Here is a 16,586-nt window from a genome sequence, read left to right as displayed (position 1 = left end):
TCTCTTTGTTTATGGCAAACTACAAAGTCAATCTTGCTTCTTTTTGTCTTAGAGGAAGTTGAGTTGCAGTGGTTCTATATAACTGTTGAACTATAGGCAACCTAGTTGGACAAAAAAAATTGGATGCTTTTTGTACCAGATTCAGCCATAGAGCAAACAAGAATTTTGATGGAACACTCATTAAATTGAGGCAATTTGGGATAGTCTAGGAATATCAAGAAGAGTTTGAGAAATTATCTAATTGGGTGTGTGGATGGCCTCACCGCACTAGTGTGGGTTGTTTTATTAGTGGTATGAGAAAGGACATAACTTATTTCGGCCCAAGACCTTGATCAAAGCAATGCAACTAGTAGGAATTCAAGAGGAAAACTAACCATACATAATGCACAACATCAATTTGTCACAAATGCATATTATTCCTGTCGTTTCTGGTGCATGCAATGACACAGTATCCACTCCAGTTATGCGGCCGTTTGGGGCATCTAGGCCTCGTACCCTTAGGGTCTATTTGGAACCCCATGGAAAAGAAAATGAGAATTTGACCATAATTCTTATTAAAAAACAGTTAGTGAAAAAGAGAATTTGATCATTATCTCATTGTCACTAATTAATTTTTAGAATAATAATGGTCAAATTCTTATTTTCTTTTCTTTTATTTTATTTTCTAGGGGTTACAAACAAACCCTTAGAAAGTTAACACAAGAGGAAATGGCAAGCACAAAGCACAAGGACTAAAAGAGATTTTGGTGTTGATGAAAAATTCAGAAAGAGTGACTAAACTAGTGCTTATACATTGAGTATCTTAATCCACCATCTCAGTGGCATTGATGAAATCTCTCTTCCATCCCCATATACTTCTTGTAAAGTTGAATACTTTGGATGGTTGATCAATTGACATTGGTGTCACTTCTTTTAGGCCACCACAAGTCAATTCTATGAAGCAACAACATCTATAACATATCTAGTGCTTCTTGGCCATCACAAGTCAATTAGAGGTGCACTCACTCCTTAAGAATGGATCTACACACCCAGAGGTCTAATCAACCAACCAAACTCACTCTTGGGGTGTTCTACGTGGAAAAGGTAAAAATAGGAAGTATGTGTTCATTTCCAACAGCTCATGACACTTACTACGATACTCGGTTATTGCAAACCAAAAGATCTACGAAAGTTTAGTCATTTCAACACCACAAAACCAAAAAAAATAACCAACAAAGGCTGCTTGTCACATGCAAGACTAAAATTCATACAACCTGCAAATCCAAATTAACTCCGACATTCCAACTTGCTCCACTTTTACAAAATTGAAATCTTCCCACCAAAGATTCAAGATGAAGCTTCTCAAAATAGGAACACACAAAAACATCCAATAATGACTGATTGACCCAAGGAATTAAGGGGTAGTCACAAGAACGAATTCCACAATGTCTTTGATTTAAAACCAACAGTCGCATATTCTTTTATTTGTCTCTAAAATGAAGAGGGAAGATGCCATGCAAGAGTAGCGTTTTAATTTAGCCATCTCACCCATCTCATGCGGCATCAACTCATCTTTTTACCTCCAGAGCGTCCTCGTTCCCAGGTGGAGGTGAAATCCCCTCTGGTTCTAGAGGACACAGGACCAAATTAGTACCAGTACGGTTGTTCAGCAACCTCTCTCTTTCACTTTCTGTTGTATCACCATGAAGCTGCATATTTCTCAGTTGCATTGCCCTCGAGTTGTTGCCAAGGTCGACCCTTTGTAGTGGTGTATTTGCACCATTGCTTTTAGAATAGGTTCTGAAAGCTGATGGGCGAAACTTGTTAGTCTGCAATGACAACGGGTTTCTCTCGTCTCCAAACCTTCTCGTCTGCAATGAAAACGGGTTTCTGACATCTCCGACTCTGTTAGTCTGCAACGACAACGGGTTTCTCTCATCTCCGAACCTGTTAGTCTGCAATGAAAACGGGTTTCTTTCATCTCCAAACGTGTTAGTCTGCAATGAAAACAGGTTTCTCTCATCTCCGAACCTTCGAGTCTGCAATGAAAACGGGTTTCTCTCATCTCCAAACCTGTTAGTCTGCAATGAAAACGGGTTTCCCTCATCTCTGAACCTGTTAGTCTGCAATGAAACCGGGTTTCTCTCATCTCTGAACCTGTTAGTCTGCAATGAAAACTGGTTTCTCTCATCTCCGAATCTGTTAGTCTGAAATGAAACCGGATTTCTCTCATCTCCGAATCTGTTAGTCAGCAATGAATAACGGTTTCTCTCATCTCCGAACCTGTTAGTCTGCAATGAAAACGGCTTTCTCTCATCTCCGATTCTCAGATTACCTGCTGGCCGAATAGGTTGTGAGGATCCATTTTGCTCGTAAATGATTGAGAAATTAGAAGGACGGCTGCTTTCGTTCAGCCACTTATCTCTTCTCCGCTCTAACTCTTCTTCATCACTGCTTAAGTTTACGATCAGAAGGGGCTTGGAGATTGGTTTCTTTCTTTCCCTGAACAACCCCCACAAATAGCACTTGCCCAAGATCCCTGAATGTCGATTAGCATAGAAACGATTAGAACTGAGAACTGGTAGTGTTAGGGCGCCTATCAAGGTAGAAAGAGTACTTACTCCAGTTGTTCTGGGGCAGTTCCATGGAAGAGAAGAGGAGAAGCTCAGCCTGACCAACAGATGCTATCAACACGAATTCTCTGGAGATAATTTCATCGATCAGGTCATTGTAACGAAGCTCATCCCTGGTAGATTAAACAAAAGGGAATCCCATATTCAAAGAAAGAGCTAGCAAAGAAATAGAGTGCCCTCCAGTGAACAAAAAAAAAAAGAAAAGAAAAGAAGCAATTGTTACAATTACCTCTGAGTTTCAGGAAAGAAATACAGTGCAATGTTGCGATCAGTGGGGGGTGAGTCTGTAAATTTTTTTGGCCATGCTACAGCTTTTGGTAGCTTTTCAAAGTGAAGAATTGGAAGGAGATTAGAGGCCTCTTGAAACACTCTTAGGCATGCTCGATCTGATAGATGTGCTGCTATGCTGCCATACTTAAAGCTACTTATTTCGAAACATCCTCTGCAGTCAAGACCAAATTACAACAACATCATAGTTTATGAATAGAGAGATTAAAAGTTAGTAGTCCTAATAATAAAAAAGAAAAGTGTTCTTTAACATCATTCTTTATGAATAGAGAGATTAAAAATTAGTGAACACTTAGGACACTCATTTAAGATAGAAACTTGCTGTTTAAGACTTACTTCCAAATGGATTTCCGAACTGGGTGAGTATAGACACCAGTCATGTCATCTTCAACTGTCTTATCCTTGGGAGGTTCAGTCCTTTGACGTTTGTTTTCCTCTGATTCACCAGGAGCTGAGCTTGTTTCTCCATCAAAACGTTTATTTGGGCTGCCACTCCCTCGCTTCATTTGGGAAGGAGCCAAATTGAGATTAAAATTATCAATTCTTGAGGTCATTCTGATTCACTTCTTCGCCCTACCAAGTTATTTCTGCAAGACTGAACGATTGCAGAGCTTAAACAAAATAGCTGCAGTAAACTATAAAGAATTGGCAAGCATGGAACTAGTTTTTTCTTTTGTTAGCACTTTGGATCTAAGTGAAAGAGTGTTTCCAACTCTGAAAAAAAATGCCACAAAGTAATTTACTTCAGACTCTATGAAAGCAGCAGTAGATATATAAACAAAAATTGAATTAGATAATTATAAGTTGATAGAACATTTTGCTGAGTAACAGATCTTGTTTTCTCTATGCAAATGGATTACAATTTACAACTTGACAATTTTGAGGTCCTTTCTTGAGTTTCATCTAATGGAGTGAACTACTAATGATTTTTAAGGACACAAAATTAGTGACTATTAGCCTAATATTTTCCTTTTTAGGAGTTACTTTTTTATCCTAATCTTTACTGAAGAATGAAAAGTTTATGTTTTCTCTCTCTATGAATGAAATTGGAGACTATTAGCCTAATATTTTCCTAATTCTTTCAGGTTTTATATTCTTTATAAGACATAAATGCACAAAGATACAAAGAAAAGAAGAGGAAAAAACACAGACATATGATAACATATTCAACCCAAGTCTACTTAAGTCATGCACACTCTACTGTATTTCCTTTGATTATTGTTTCAACAATAAAAACAAATAAAGGTATTGAAAAAATCATGGAGAAGATCATACTATAATATACAAATCTCAATTAAGTAATTGATCTTATCAAATAATTCATCGAAGAAGTTTTTGGATCTTGCATCTAATTTATACAATTAGAATCATCCATCGAGTGTTAGTGATAAATGATCAGTTGCACTTAAACTTGAGTCCTGATCATTGACCAGACCAACAAATATACAAAGAATTATAATTATCAATGAATAAATGAGTGAAAGTAAAGTCAATCGAGTTATGACTATTGCTTGTCAATGAATAGTCCAAAGTAATGTCAAATTGATACAAGTCATTTCCTTCCAAGTTTAGATTTGTTTTGAGTGGTTTACAACACAAATTGTATTGGTATATGTGTGCATGTGTGCCTTGATCCTCCTTTGATGATGATTTTGTCAACTATCTACATAAGATAATAAAAACAAATCTAAAGCCAGAGATTGTTTCCATCTTATTGTAACTTTTATAAAAAAACATAGTAGCACACAGAAACAATTTCGGATTCATGCATGCACCAGATTAAAATTATTGACATTATCACTATACATTTAAAAAGATTTTTCTTTTCAAAACCCTATTAAGGCGGATTTAGTAGTTTATTATAGAGGTAGAATAAGAAACATACCCTCCAATTTTGTTCCTCAATATGTTATCTCTTAAAAGATTCCCCCAAATTAGTCAGCAAAGAAATCTAAAAATCAAAAGAGCAAAAGCCATGGAAGAAAGATTTTCAGGAGAGCAGATTATGTAGCCACATTATTGGAACTTCAGTGGTCTCTTTGTAACAAACAATGTTGTCAACTTACCTTTATTACATAAAAATCACAAACTAAAAAGACAAAATCAAATGGGTCGATATTCACTTATTCATTTACTTAAATTTTATAACTCTCTTTTAAAATGATAATTTAGGCTTCTACAACTTATTTATGTTTCATTTTTTTGGAACAAATAATATTATATCCATAGAGAACAAATTTGAATTCTATCTCTAGAAGAAACAAAGGGCAATGAAAAATTATGAAACTCATGTTATAAGTTGTTACCAAGTTTGGAAGCGTTACAAATAAGCTTTAAACAATATTTAAACATGACTAAATTGTTTGTGTCTGGCATAGTAGTAAAACAAAAATTTCAAAAAACTTCTAATTGTAAACTACACGATATTATTCTTATCATATTCAAACGACAAGGAGGATGGACTTGTCTTCTACCAAGGTTAGTTGTATGCGGCATTTTCTCCATGCTTATAAACTCATAATATCTATAAGCTTGCTATACTCATGATGTGCAAGGGAGACAAAGTAAAGTTCTTTATATCTATAATTTGCTATACAAATTTAAATTATTGAAATTTTAGAAAATATTTAATTAGTTAATCCAAATAAAATTATTTCATCTAATTTTTTGGTTTATGATATAGTTTTTAAAACAATGTCTATTTCATTGGATTACTTTGGTAATTCTTTAAAAAAGCCCAAACTTATGTTCTGCTTTTTGGTCTTTTTTGAATTACAGTCTCATTTGAGGGAAACACAAAATAAAAGCCGCATATAAACCATTGCACTAACAAATCACAATCTATTAATCTGTTCATCATATGGAGCAAGATGACTTCATGTCATATGAAAAAAACAAAAAAATCTTAACTCAATATGTAGTTAAAATAGAGCTCAATTTCGACCAAATAAAACCCTACAAAGAATTAACAAAGGTGAAGAATTTCGGGATGGAAACTAAAGAGTAATCATTCTTAACATAAAAAAACACACGCATAAATTCAAGGATCTGAAATAGAACAATCTTACTTGAAAGATTGGAAAGTGTGAAATTTCAAATCTTGCTCACGGAAGCAATATATTTGTGCTTTCGTAGCAATGCGCCGCCTAATACATCTTTGTGAAAGGAATGAAAAAGATGAAAAAAAAGGCCTAGGGCTTTGGTTTATATACTTTAAATTACTCAACCTTAGTTAATGCCCCTAAATATAGTAAGAAATCAAAAATGCATAAAAAACAAAGACATTTAATTTTGAGGGTAACATGCATGGGAAGCTATTAATTATAGGGTACATCCACCGAAAATCCATTAGGAACTGAACTGGCTGAGAATCTCAGACCCAATCTCAAGCCAAAGTTAAAATCCTAAACTAACCAAGAGAAGTTCTTGATATGCTTTTTTCGACTACTACCCTTATGACAAATTAGGTGCTCTGGAAAATGTCCAAATAAACGATGATATGCTTGAGGGAGGCAACAAGGTGGGTTAATGCTATACAATGTCATATAACAAAGGCCACTTATCCACACGACGCCCAAATGTGACCAAGTGTTTTAGTTTGGGGTCAGAATGTGTTCCCCCACCCTTTCCCTATGGGGTTTACAATTTCTCTTTCTTTAGTTGTTGGAAGACAGGGCCCAAACCCACATGACCAATTAATGTTCAAATATCAAAGTGTATAAGAAGATGGGCCCAAACCCATCAGACCAAGGAAGATCCATGGAACCAAGAGATATAGGAGATGGGCTCAAGGCCCACAGTTCAAGGAGAAGGCCCATAGGCCCACATACATTGATGGCAAAATGGTAAATAAATGGTCATCTCATAGAGATGACATTGATGTAATTATGTTAAAGTTCCAAGGTTAAAACCTTAAACCCTAAACCCTAAGTTTAGGGGTATTATTGTAATATTATAATTTCATAAATCTATAAATAGAGCTTCAGGGGAAGGGTAAGGAATAATCAATTCCATAACCCTTCTTGCTCTAGTTTTCTCCCAATGGGTTTCTTTCCCTTTTTCTCCATGAGCTAAATTCATGGAGTTCTGAAAATCATCATTAGAATTATATTACCCGCCCTATGGGGTGTATATACCCAGTTATCTTTTAGAATTTAAAATAAATATAGAGGATAAGTTGAATAATAAATAAATAACCTAATTTTTTAAATGACAAGAAAATTAAGATGCAAAACGCATTTGATTGACAAGCAACAAACCCTTGATGACTTGACTTTTGGTTGATCTCCTTAAAAAATAAAAATTGTGTTTTGATTGTATTCTTTCTGGCAATCAAACACTGAGTATCCATTTGAGGTTTCTTTGGCTTCTCTATTTAAAACATTTTTTTTGAAATTTATTATTTTCTTCGTGGGTCAAAGTTAGACTTGATTACTTCTTTGTTTGCTTCAAATCATTCAATTTCCATTTTTGCCTAATTGGAATTTTTTTTTTTGTGTTTCCCACATGACTCAAGTCTACATTGATTTCACCCTTGATTGTTACTTGTTTTCTTCAAGTTTCACATTTTCACCAATTGAGAAGACTTTCATTTCTCTTAGATCGAGCCTTGATTGATTGTCCACCTTTTTTTGAAAATGTTTTGAGGTAGGTAGGACAATGCAAGACAATTAGGTTTGGAGGGAGGGCTCAAAAAAGGTGGGGATTGTTAGATGCTACAGGGACAAGGTTGAGAATTCAGCCCCAATAAGACAAGTTAGGATAACACACTTTTGTATAGTTGGTTTGGGTTTCCTAGCCATGCACAAATAAGCTAAATACTATTAGCAAATCTTGTCTTCCAAGAAACCACCATATTCTACGTAACTAACTTTTGGATGTCAAATTCATTTGCTTATACTTGTTTGTGGTTGTTATGACAAAATCAAAATAGAATAAATTGATGTTAAGGGAGTAAAGATGCTAGCTAAAACCCCACCTTGTCGAGGTTCAAGAGCTCTACATTGTCCTAACAAATATAGGCCCATATAATAGGTTTAATAGGTTGGATTTTCTAACATAGGGGACTCAAAAAAATTGAGATTTAAATATGTGGTAATAAATGGGGAAAAAAGGGCATGAACTTAAGTCCATATAAGTTGAGATGCACCTAGTTTTCAATTTAATCATAAAATTTAAATTGAATAAATTAAAAAAAATAATTTCTTTTTATTCTAAATTTACTTATTATCTCATGCATTCATGTTCATGTCCATTTATTTTTTTCTTATTTTTATTATTTTAATGATAAAATAAAGGTAATGTCATTACTATATATAACAAAATAAATGTCATTCTTGTAGTTCAAGGAGATTCTCTAAGGAAGCAAAAGTTGGGTGCAATAAAGATTGGCATGACTTGAGTCCAACCTCCTTTCCTTCTAATAAATATCTCATACATTTGTTGGAGAGTAGTCTCAAGATCCCTTGAAGTGCCATAACTTTTATGATAATAAACTCAAAATTTTAATTATGGCATATAAGAATATTTTTTGCTGAAAAGAAGGGTCGATAACATCAATAGGAGAAATGAAGAATCAAGGCAAAATGGAGTTGACAACATCAATAGGAGTCGGCCACGTCAGTAGGAGAAATAAAGAGTCAAAGCAAAAAGGAGTCGACTTGTCAAAATAGTGGTTTTTGAACTCAACAAGGAGTCTACCCCTTTAGCAAAGAAGAAAAAATCTTTAGATTGTAGAAGGCTAAAGGAGTGGGCCCTAGAGGAGAAGTTAAACCCATTGAATGAGAAAAGTAAAGGGAGTTGAATCCAAAGAAACAAAGGGTTTTGAATAGAAAGGACTTGACCCGTTTGTGCTAGAAAATCAGTTTTTGCAGACGAAAGGAGTTAACAACCCCCTAAAACCTAGAGTTTTGAATTGAGAAGGAGTTTAACTTATTGTATAGTATGTTGGTTTTCAGGACTCCGTAGATTTAGTTCAAGGAGAAAAGGAGAGATGACATGTTGAGAGAAAAATAGGAGGAAGAAAGAGGTTATAGACTTGTGTCCTAATCCTCACCATGAGGCTCAATTTATAGATGAATAAACTACAAGATTATAATTATGATCTTTGAACTTAACCTAATTATATCAATGTCATCTTTATGAGATGACTTTTTATTTACCATCATGCCACCAAGTGTGGGTTTGTGGGCCTTCTCCTTGTTATGTGGGCTTGAGCCTATCTTCTACGCACTTGAACGTGCAGGCCTTCCTTGGTCGTATGGACTTGGGCCCAACTTTCAACACTCTCCCTCAAGCTAGGAGTGAGAGAACATCATAAACGCCAACTAGATACAAATGGTGTATAAGATCTTCCCATATAAAATGGCATCATATCTTCCAAGACTCCCCCTCAAGTTGGTGGTCTCTTTGTTTTTTACCAAGAGACCCAAATGGCATAATATAAGAGAGAGTAAAATCACTCCTAACCGTAAGACAAAACTTCATACTCCAGTCAAATGGTCATAGTCAAAAAATATTTTCTGCTTATTTTCACAGGCGGAAAAGTAGCCCTATTGTGGGGCACAGAGTCTACCCACTGTCTTAGGGTAGCTAAAAAACAACACCTCTCGGGTGAATAATAGTCTTGACTCACATTGGATGTTTGACATTATCCTATCCTTTGTAGGTAGTAGGTCTATAGGCATTGCTCAGAAATGTAGTAATATGGTGTCCCAACAAAAGGTATCGACTCTCAAATGGTAGGAGTAAAACTACCCAATAAGGGAGTAAAAGGTTATCACCAAAAGATAATATTTTGGGGCCACCATGTGATTTATTCTTCATCAAAATAACCAATGCTGACAACTGAGAAGTCCTTCTTCAATAATAATGTCTCAGACAGAGAGACACAATAGCATCATCGAAAAAGGGCCTGGGCCCAAATAACATGTACCAAATAATAAAAATCCTTGAAAATGACCCATAAAATAAACCGATATGAGTCCATCAGAAGGTTGTGCACCAAATAATATGATGATCAATGAATAAGCTGTCAATACTTCAAAATAATAATCCACCTGGAGACAAGGACTGAGTCGAGCCGAGTAAAGTATAAGACCAATATAGTCGAGTTGCTGAAGAAATAGGTACAAAACTCAACACCCAGACCCGTATAACAAAGGCAATAAGCAAGTGAGCTGAATCAAGTTGACTCGGTCTGAGTTGGGTTGGACCGACTCGGCTCATTGAGTTAACCTGAGCAGAACAGAGGCAGTAAGCAACGTTCGGGTTGCTGGTTCGCTAGGTTGACCCGACAAGGTTTGGTCCGAGTTGGGTTGAATCGCGGTCGATTAAAAAATGTTTCCTAACATGGAAAATTTTAATTCGGCAACATGTCGTTGTCTTCCCCACTACCGAATAGAGCAAGACAGTAGAGAGGGATCATCACGGTTGTCGGTGATGATCCAGCAAGAACTAGGAATAGTCGGGTCTTCCTCCTCTAGAAAATGCAATGAAGCTAGCGCAATGACTGGAAAATCAATCTGAGGAGCCATAGACACCCGAAAATAAGATTAGAAGAGGCAACGGAAGATTAGCTTCTAAAAAAACAATAGCAATGATGCAGCAGAGAAATTTTATGAAATAAGAAACAACACTAGGAATTAAGCATAAGACCAGAGAGAAAATTCTGGAGTTGATGGGCCAGAGAATTTTTCGGAAAAAGAAACAACAACAAGAGAAAAAATATTATCGGAGAGGCAAAAACTAGCGAAGGAAAGTTTTTGACCAAAGATAAAGTTTATGTTACCAACGATGCATGATATTTACTAGTGATGATACCATGTTGTCGACACCATGTTTCTTTTCTTGGAAATTTGATCTAGCTGGATAATGGAAAGGCTAGTGAAGAACAAAAATTCCAACCAGAGAAGAAAGATAGGATGCCAATAGAAATGCCAAAGCATCCGAAAATCAATCAACCAAATTTCTCTACCAAGTCTAGCAACTTCTGAATGCTTTGTTGCAATATGATATGATGGACGCCTCATTGGTGGGGCCACCCAAACAGGTATCACCGAACATATGTGACTATCGAAGTAATTCCGTGAGAGTAAAATCCACTGGTGAGGAGAATTCTAGGATAAGGAAACGAAGGTGCTGGTCTCGCCATTGGTGGAAGAGGAGATCGTCCAAAATGCCTAGCCCGATTAAAATTTGCAGGAGATGGTGAATTTTTAAAGCAGATTTAGACAATAAATTGACACCCTTTTGGTCATTGTCATCGACATTTTTTTTACATTTATTTTCAGACATTCTTCTTCATTCTTATGTTCTTCTAGCGAAGGTGGGACATCGTGCTTCTTTGCCTATGCTTAGCTCCTTACTTGGACTAGAGCAAGTTTACTTGATGCCACGAGAGAAGGATTGTTCAGAATCGATGAAGACTGGTCTTGAGAAGTAGAACCTGACTGATAGAATATGGGAATCTGTTGTGCGATCTTGGGAGTCGGAGGAGGCGTCAAGAAAGGGCTTGTCTGAGGTGATTAAACTGAAGAAACATCCAGCAACAGATCTGAAGTCCTCCATTATTTATAGTTTGAGGTGTTGTAAGGAGGTTTTGACATCCTTTTTCTGTAACACATCATCATGATTCTTGCAATAAATTGATGATTCCTCCTGCCTTGTTGGTGTTATTAGACGAAAATAAATAAGGGCACGAGGAATGAATGAGCAAAAAAATTCTTACTACAAGCAAAAACAAGGGCATGAGGCATAAAGATAAAGGAAAAAAAATAATTGGGATTCTAAAAAACCATAGATACGAATCATAAAAATCAATGCTCTACTACCATGTTGATTTTTCAAGATTCCATGGATTTAGCTCATGGAAAAAAGGAGAGACGAAATGTTGGGAGAAAAATAGGAGGAAGAAAAAGGTTATGGACCTGCGTCCTAACCCTCACCCTGAGGCTCAATTTATAGATGAATAAACTACAAGATTATAATTATGCCATTGGAACTTAACCTAATTGCATCAATACCATATTTATGAGATGACCCTTTATTTACCACCATGCCAGCACGTGTGGGCCTGTGGGCCTTATCCTTGGTCTATGGGCTTGAGCCCATCTCCTACAACTCTTGGATGTGTGGATCTTCCTTGGTCTTATGGGCTTTAGCCTATCTTCCACACACTTGGACGTGTGGGCTTTGGCCCATCTTCCAACATAGTAGAATACCACCTAGAGAAGAAAGGAATCGAGTGCATTATCTTATGGAAGCAAGAAATTTTTTTAATAAGGAGTCGAGCCTTAGCAAAGGAGTTGACCGCTTCTCACAAGCATTCAAATTTCCAAAATGTCAAGCCCAAATCTGAATGTTGTAGGTCTATGTGTAAATGATATAATAATATGTTCAACAACAAAAATGTGAACTAATCTATATTTTTCATAATTTTTTGGACTTAAAGTTCCCCTATTTTTGCTAAGTGATAAAAGTGTTATATCTAGCCATAAATTCTAGTTCTTTTGAATGTTGGGGAGCTGTCTATTTAACCTAAAATTGCCCTAGACAAAATTTTGTCCTTGGCAAAGAAGTCAAGTCCTATGTATGATTACGATACATGGTTATCATATCTTCTTCCATGGCATCTCTCCATCCTGGGTGATTCAAAGTCATAACATGATCCTTGGGAATAAACACGAAAGACTTGGCAATAATAAATGTGCAATAGTTTAATGAGAGTTGGGTGAGTAGAAATAAAATTAGACATTGGATGGGAGGTGGCGACCTTGAAAGGAACACATGACCAAGGCTCTTTCTGAATAGCTATGGGATGAGTATCAAAAGGAGGAACAAAAACAATAGGAGAATAGGGAGTATTAGAATCGCTAACCTTAGAATCAACTAATGGAACAGGTGAATAGCTGGCCAATGGTGAGAAGGGAAGATGTGATGGCTACTTTGGCAGCTGGAAAATAAGTTGGTCCAATGGCTCAATTTGTTGAGGCATCCCTATAGATTTCTCAATCTTTGGACGAGGAGGAGCCTTATAATATAATTGGTGTTCTTCAAATAAGGTCATATAAGTAGAAACAAAAGTCTTATGCAATGAAGGCCTATAGCACACATACCCTTTTTGAGTTTTTGAATGCCCCCAAAAAATACACTACAAGGATTTGGGTTAAGTTTATTTTGGCTGCAACAAGTTATGAACAAAACATACACACCTAAAAGCTCGAGTTGGAATGAGAAAGAGATGTTGTGTTGGTAAAATTAAAGAGAAAAAGGTTTTATGACAAAAAAAAATACTTGAGGGCATGTGGTTAATAAGATAGCAAGTAGTCAACACAACATACGGCTAGTAAGATTGAAGGACATTTATGGAAAATAAAACAAGCATGAGCAACCTATAATAAATTTCTTTTTTTTTTTGTAACAGAAGTGTTGAAATTAATTGGAACTATAAAAAAGAAAGACCTGAATTTTCTTTTAGAATTGAGTTTCAATCATATAATAAAAGGATTCGAAGAGAGTAAACACTTCATATCGATCTTTCATTAAAATAACCAAGTTACCTGAGTACAGTCATCCACAAAAATCATAAAGTACTTTGATTGAGTAATACTAAAAACTTGAATTAGTTCCCATACATTCGAATAAACTAAAGAAAAAATGATAAACCTAACTTTCTCATATCGAGAAGGAAAGGAACTCCGATGATGCTTGGTTAACTCACAAACTACACATGGTAATTTGAAATTGACTTCAATGAAAGAACTAATGATTGTAATGTACTCAAGGAAGGATATCCCAACCGACTATGCCATTGAAAAACATGATTTAATTAAGTATGCATTGTTGAAATAAGTGCTACATCAAAAAAATAAAGACCTCCTCTTTCATGGCTAACACCAATCACCCACTTGGTTTGGTTGTCCTGAAAAACACAATAAGAGAGGTGAAAAGTGACAAAGCCATTAATTTATTGGTAATTTGACTAATAAACATGAGACTCGATGGAAATTAAGGCAATAGTTTTTACTTTAGTTATGATTAGAGATTCTATTATGGGTGTAATTGGGACTTTAGTTTAAATGTAATTTGCTTTTACTTGTTTCATCTATTATCAGTAGAAGTTTATTGTACTTGGTTAACAATAAGCCAATGATCTATTTCTCTTATCTAGAAATTCAATATTATATCATATCAGGTTCTGTAAGTTGACTTAGTTAACCCACAGAGATAATGCAATATTTTTCTTATTTGTCATCTCTACTAGTTTAGGTTTGTGTATTTATTTTTCTTCCTCTTTGATATTTTTCAATCCAAGTATCCCTTTTCCTTACATCTTCACCTCCATAATACTATTTGCATAGTACAAATTTTATATTTATGAAAATTATTTTGAGTCTATTTTCCAAATCAAAAGGAATTTTATCAATTGGAGTTTTCTACAATGAAAAATCGACATCTAAAGGAACAAAGGTTTGAGTGATAGAAGAATGCTTCGTACTTCAAGACATTTTATGCCAACGAGAACGAAACTTTATATGAAAAATTATATGTCTAAAGAAAGATTTGTGTGTTTAGTTTCTAATCCAATAAATTGTTTCTCAATCTGATATTTTCATAAAGGGATATCAATGTTGAAAAACTCAAAAGCCATGTTGGAAGTATGTTCAAAATTCCTTCATGTTGCCCTTAACATGACAATAATATATCATCTGCAAGCTATAAAATTGGTAGATAGTAGTTTTTGGGTTCCAAAAGCTTGAATAGCTATTCATCCACCTATGATGGATATTTTTGCATTTAAGCAAACTCTTGCAATTCAGGTAAAATATGAGTATGCCAATGAAATATAAACCAATACCAGCAAACTATTTGTTGACTTGGTCATTTCCTTGACGTTGTTTTCTTGGTGCTAGGATGTCATGGATTGTATGAAAGATCTGATTGTGAATATGATTTACATGGATTGTTTTAATATGTGAGCTTATATCTTTTAGTTTTCTATTTATGGATATCAGCAAAACTGTTTGAATCTCTTTTTAGAAATATCCTCTCCTTTCTTCAATGTAGGACCTCCATATTGGGCGATAAAGGACTCTTGCTTTTGATGGATAGAAATAATTATATGTTTATATTGTGTGAGAAACAAGTCATCCTTAGACAAGAAGCAGAAAGCAAGCAAACTTATTTAGAGTGCAAATGTAAGCTCCTAACTGGCCACAACCTACTAATCTCTTAATCTCAACTTAGTTTGGAGTGGAAGTGTTGTCTCACCTCAGAAGATGAATTTCAAAGGTCAAGTAAGATCCTCTCCATGGAAATGCTCGCTTGACTTGGAACAATCTATTAATACCTAGGTCTTAGCTTATCTTGGTGTGGAAATTACATTGCCTCTCAAAAGAAGGATTGTAAGTAGTGAAAGAAATGCTCCCAAAGGAATTGCTAGAACTAGGCTGGAATTGCTGACACAAACTACTAATAAAAAATGTAGAGCCTCTAAATGGCTCACTTGAATCAATAGACCTGGCTATTGACAAGTTAGACAAACTTATTTTCTTGTTTCTTTAATATCCATTTCTTGAATGTTTCAAAAAGGATACATTTTAGTACACTTATTCATCTCAACAAGGTCCTTATTGTTGTTTCATGAGGCTATTTGTATAATTTTATTATATGTTTCTCTTTTATTTGGGTAGTACTTAATTAAAAAACACTAATTATACATCGCAACAAGGTCATGGAAGACTATGTGAGTGATATTACTACAAAGGTGGAGTCTATGGAACTTTGTTGAAGTGTTGAAGATAGGTTGGCTTTCATGTTTATTGTGTCTTAATATAGCTTATGTTTAGCTTTATGTAAGCCATATTCTTTACAATATGATAGTTGGATTGGACAAAGTATGACAAATAAGGCCGAAAAAAGTAGAGCAAGTATTCTTGGGAAGGCCATCCAATGAATAAACTATAAATTAACAAGATTCTCCTTAAAATTCTCATGCATCATATAAGAACACGAGTGAGAATTACTTTTGTTGACATTGATAAAAAGATACAACCTAATACCAATATATGTAAATGTAGAGAACCGAGTACTGGGAATAGAGGAGTGGAAATTATTCTGGTTGCCACTGCTAAAATATTCTAACTAATACCAAAATATATAAATGTGGAGAGACGGGTTCTTTTTCGTATATATGTTTAAACTTATTATTTCAAGTAAATTAAAATCACATCAAAGAGGAATTAATGTTATTTTTATTTTTCCGTTATATAAAATAATTTTAATTAGTGAGAATAATCACATGAGTAATTCCTTTATTTTTCTATTACACAAACTAATACCAACTTATATAAAATAATCGCACCAGTGAGAATTACTTTTGTTGACATTGATAAAAGATACAAGCTAATACCAATATATGTAGGGAATTTCCTTTAAATACCCATTTAAAATAAAATATTTTCAAAAATACCGACGTCATCAAAATATTTCTAAAACTACCCAACTTTGATTGCTTATGTGTCACCACATCATCAGCGCAGTAAATATAGATCGACACGTCATCTACCACATAAGCTGCCATGTCATTAAATGAAAAAAATTAAATAATCCTCACCATATTCCACCGCATTGTTTTTCAGAATAAGTTATTTTAAATGCCTTATGTGTCCCCTCTCATTTTTCTCC

This window comes from Aristolochia californica, unplaced genomic scaffold, assembly GCF_029961685.1.
Source record: "Aristolochia californica isolate CCGP_79_NKW_82.1479 unplaced genomic scaffold, dmAriCali1.0.hap1 SCAF_2, whole genome shotgun sequence".
In the NCBI taxonomy this organism is placed as follows: domain Eukaryota; kingdom Viridiplantae; phylum Streptophyta; class Magnoliopsida; order Piperales; family Aristolochiaceae; genus Aristolochia; species Aristolochia californica.
Note: the sequence above shows the minus strand (reverse complement) of the source record.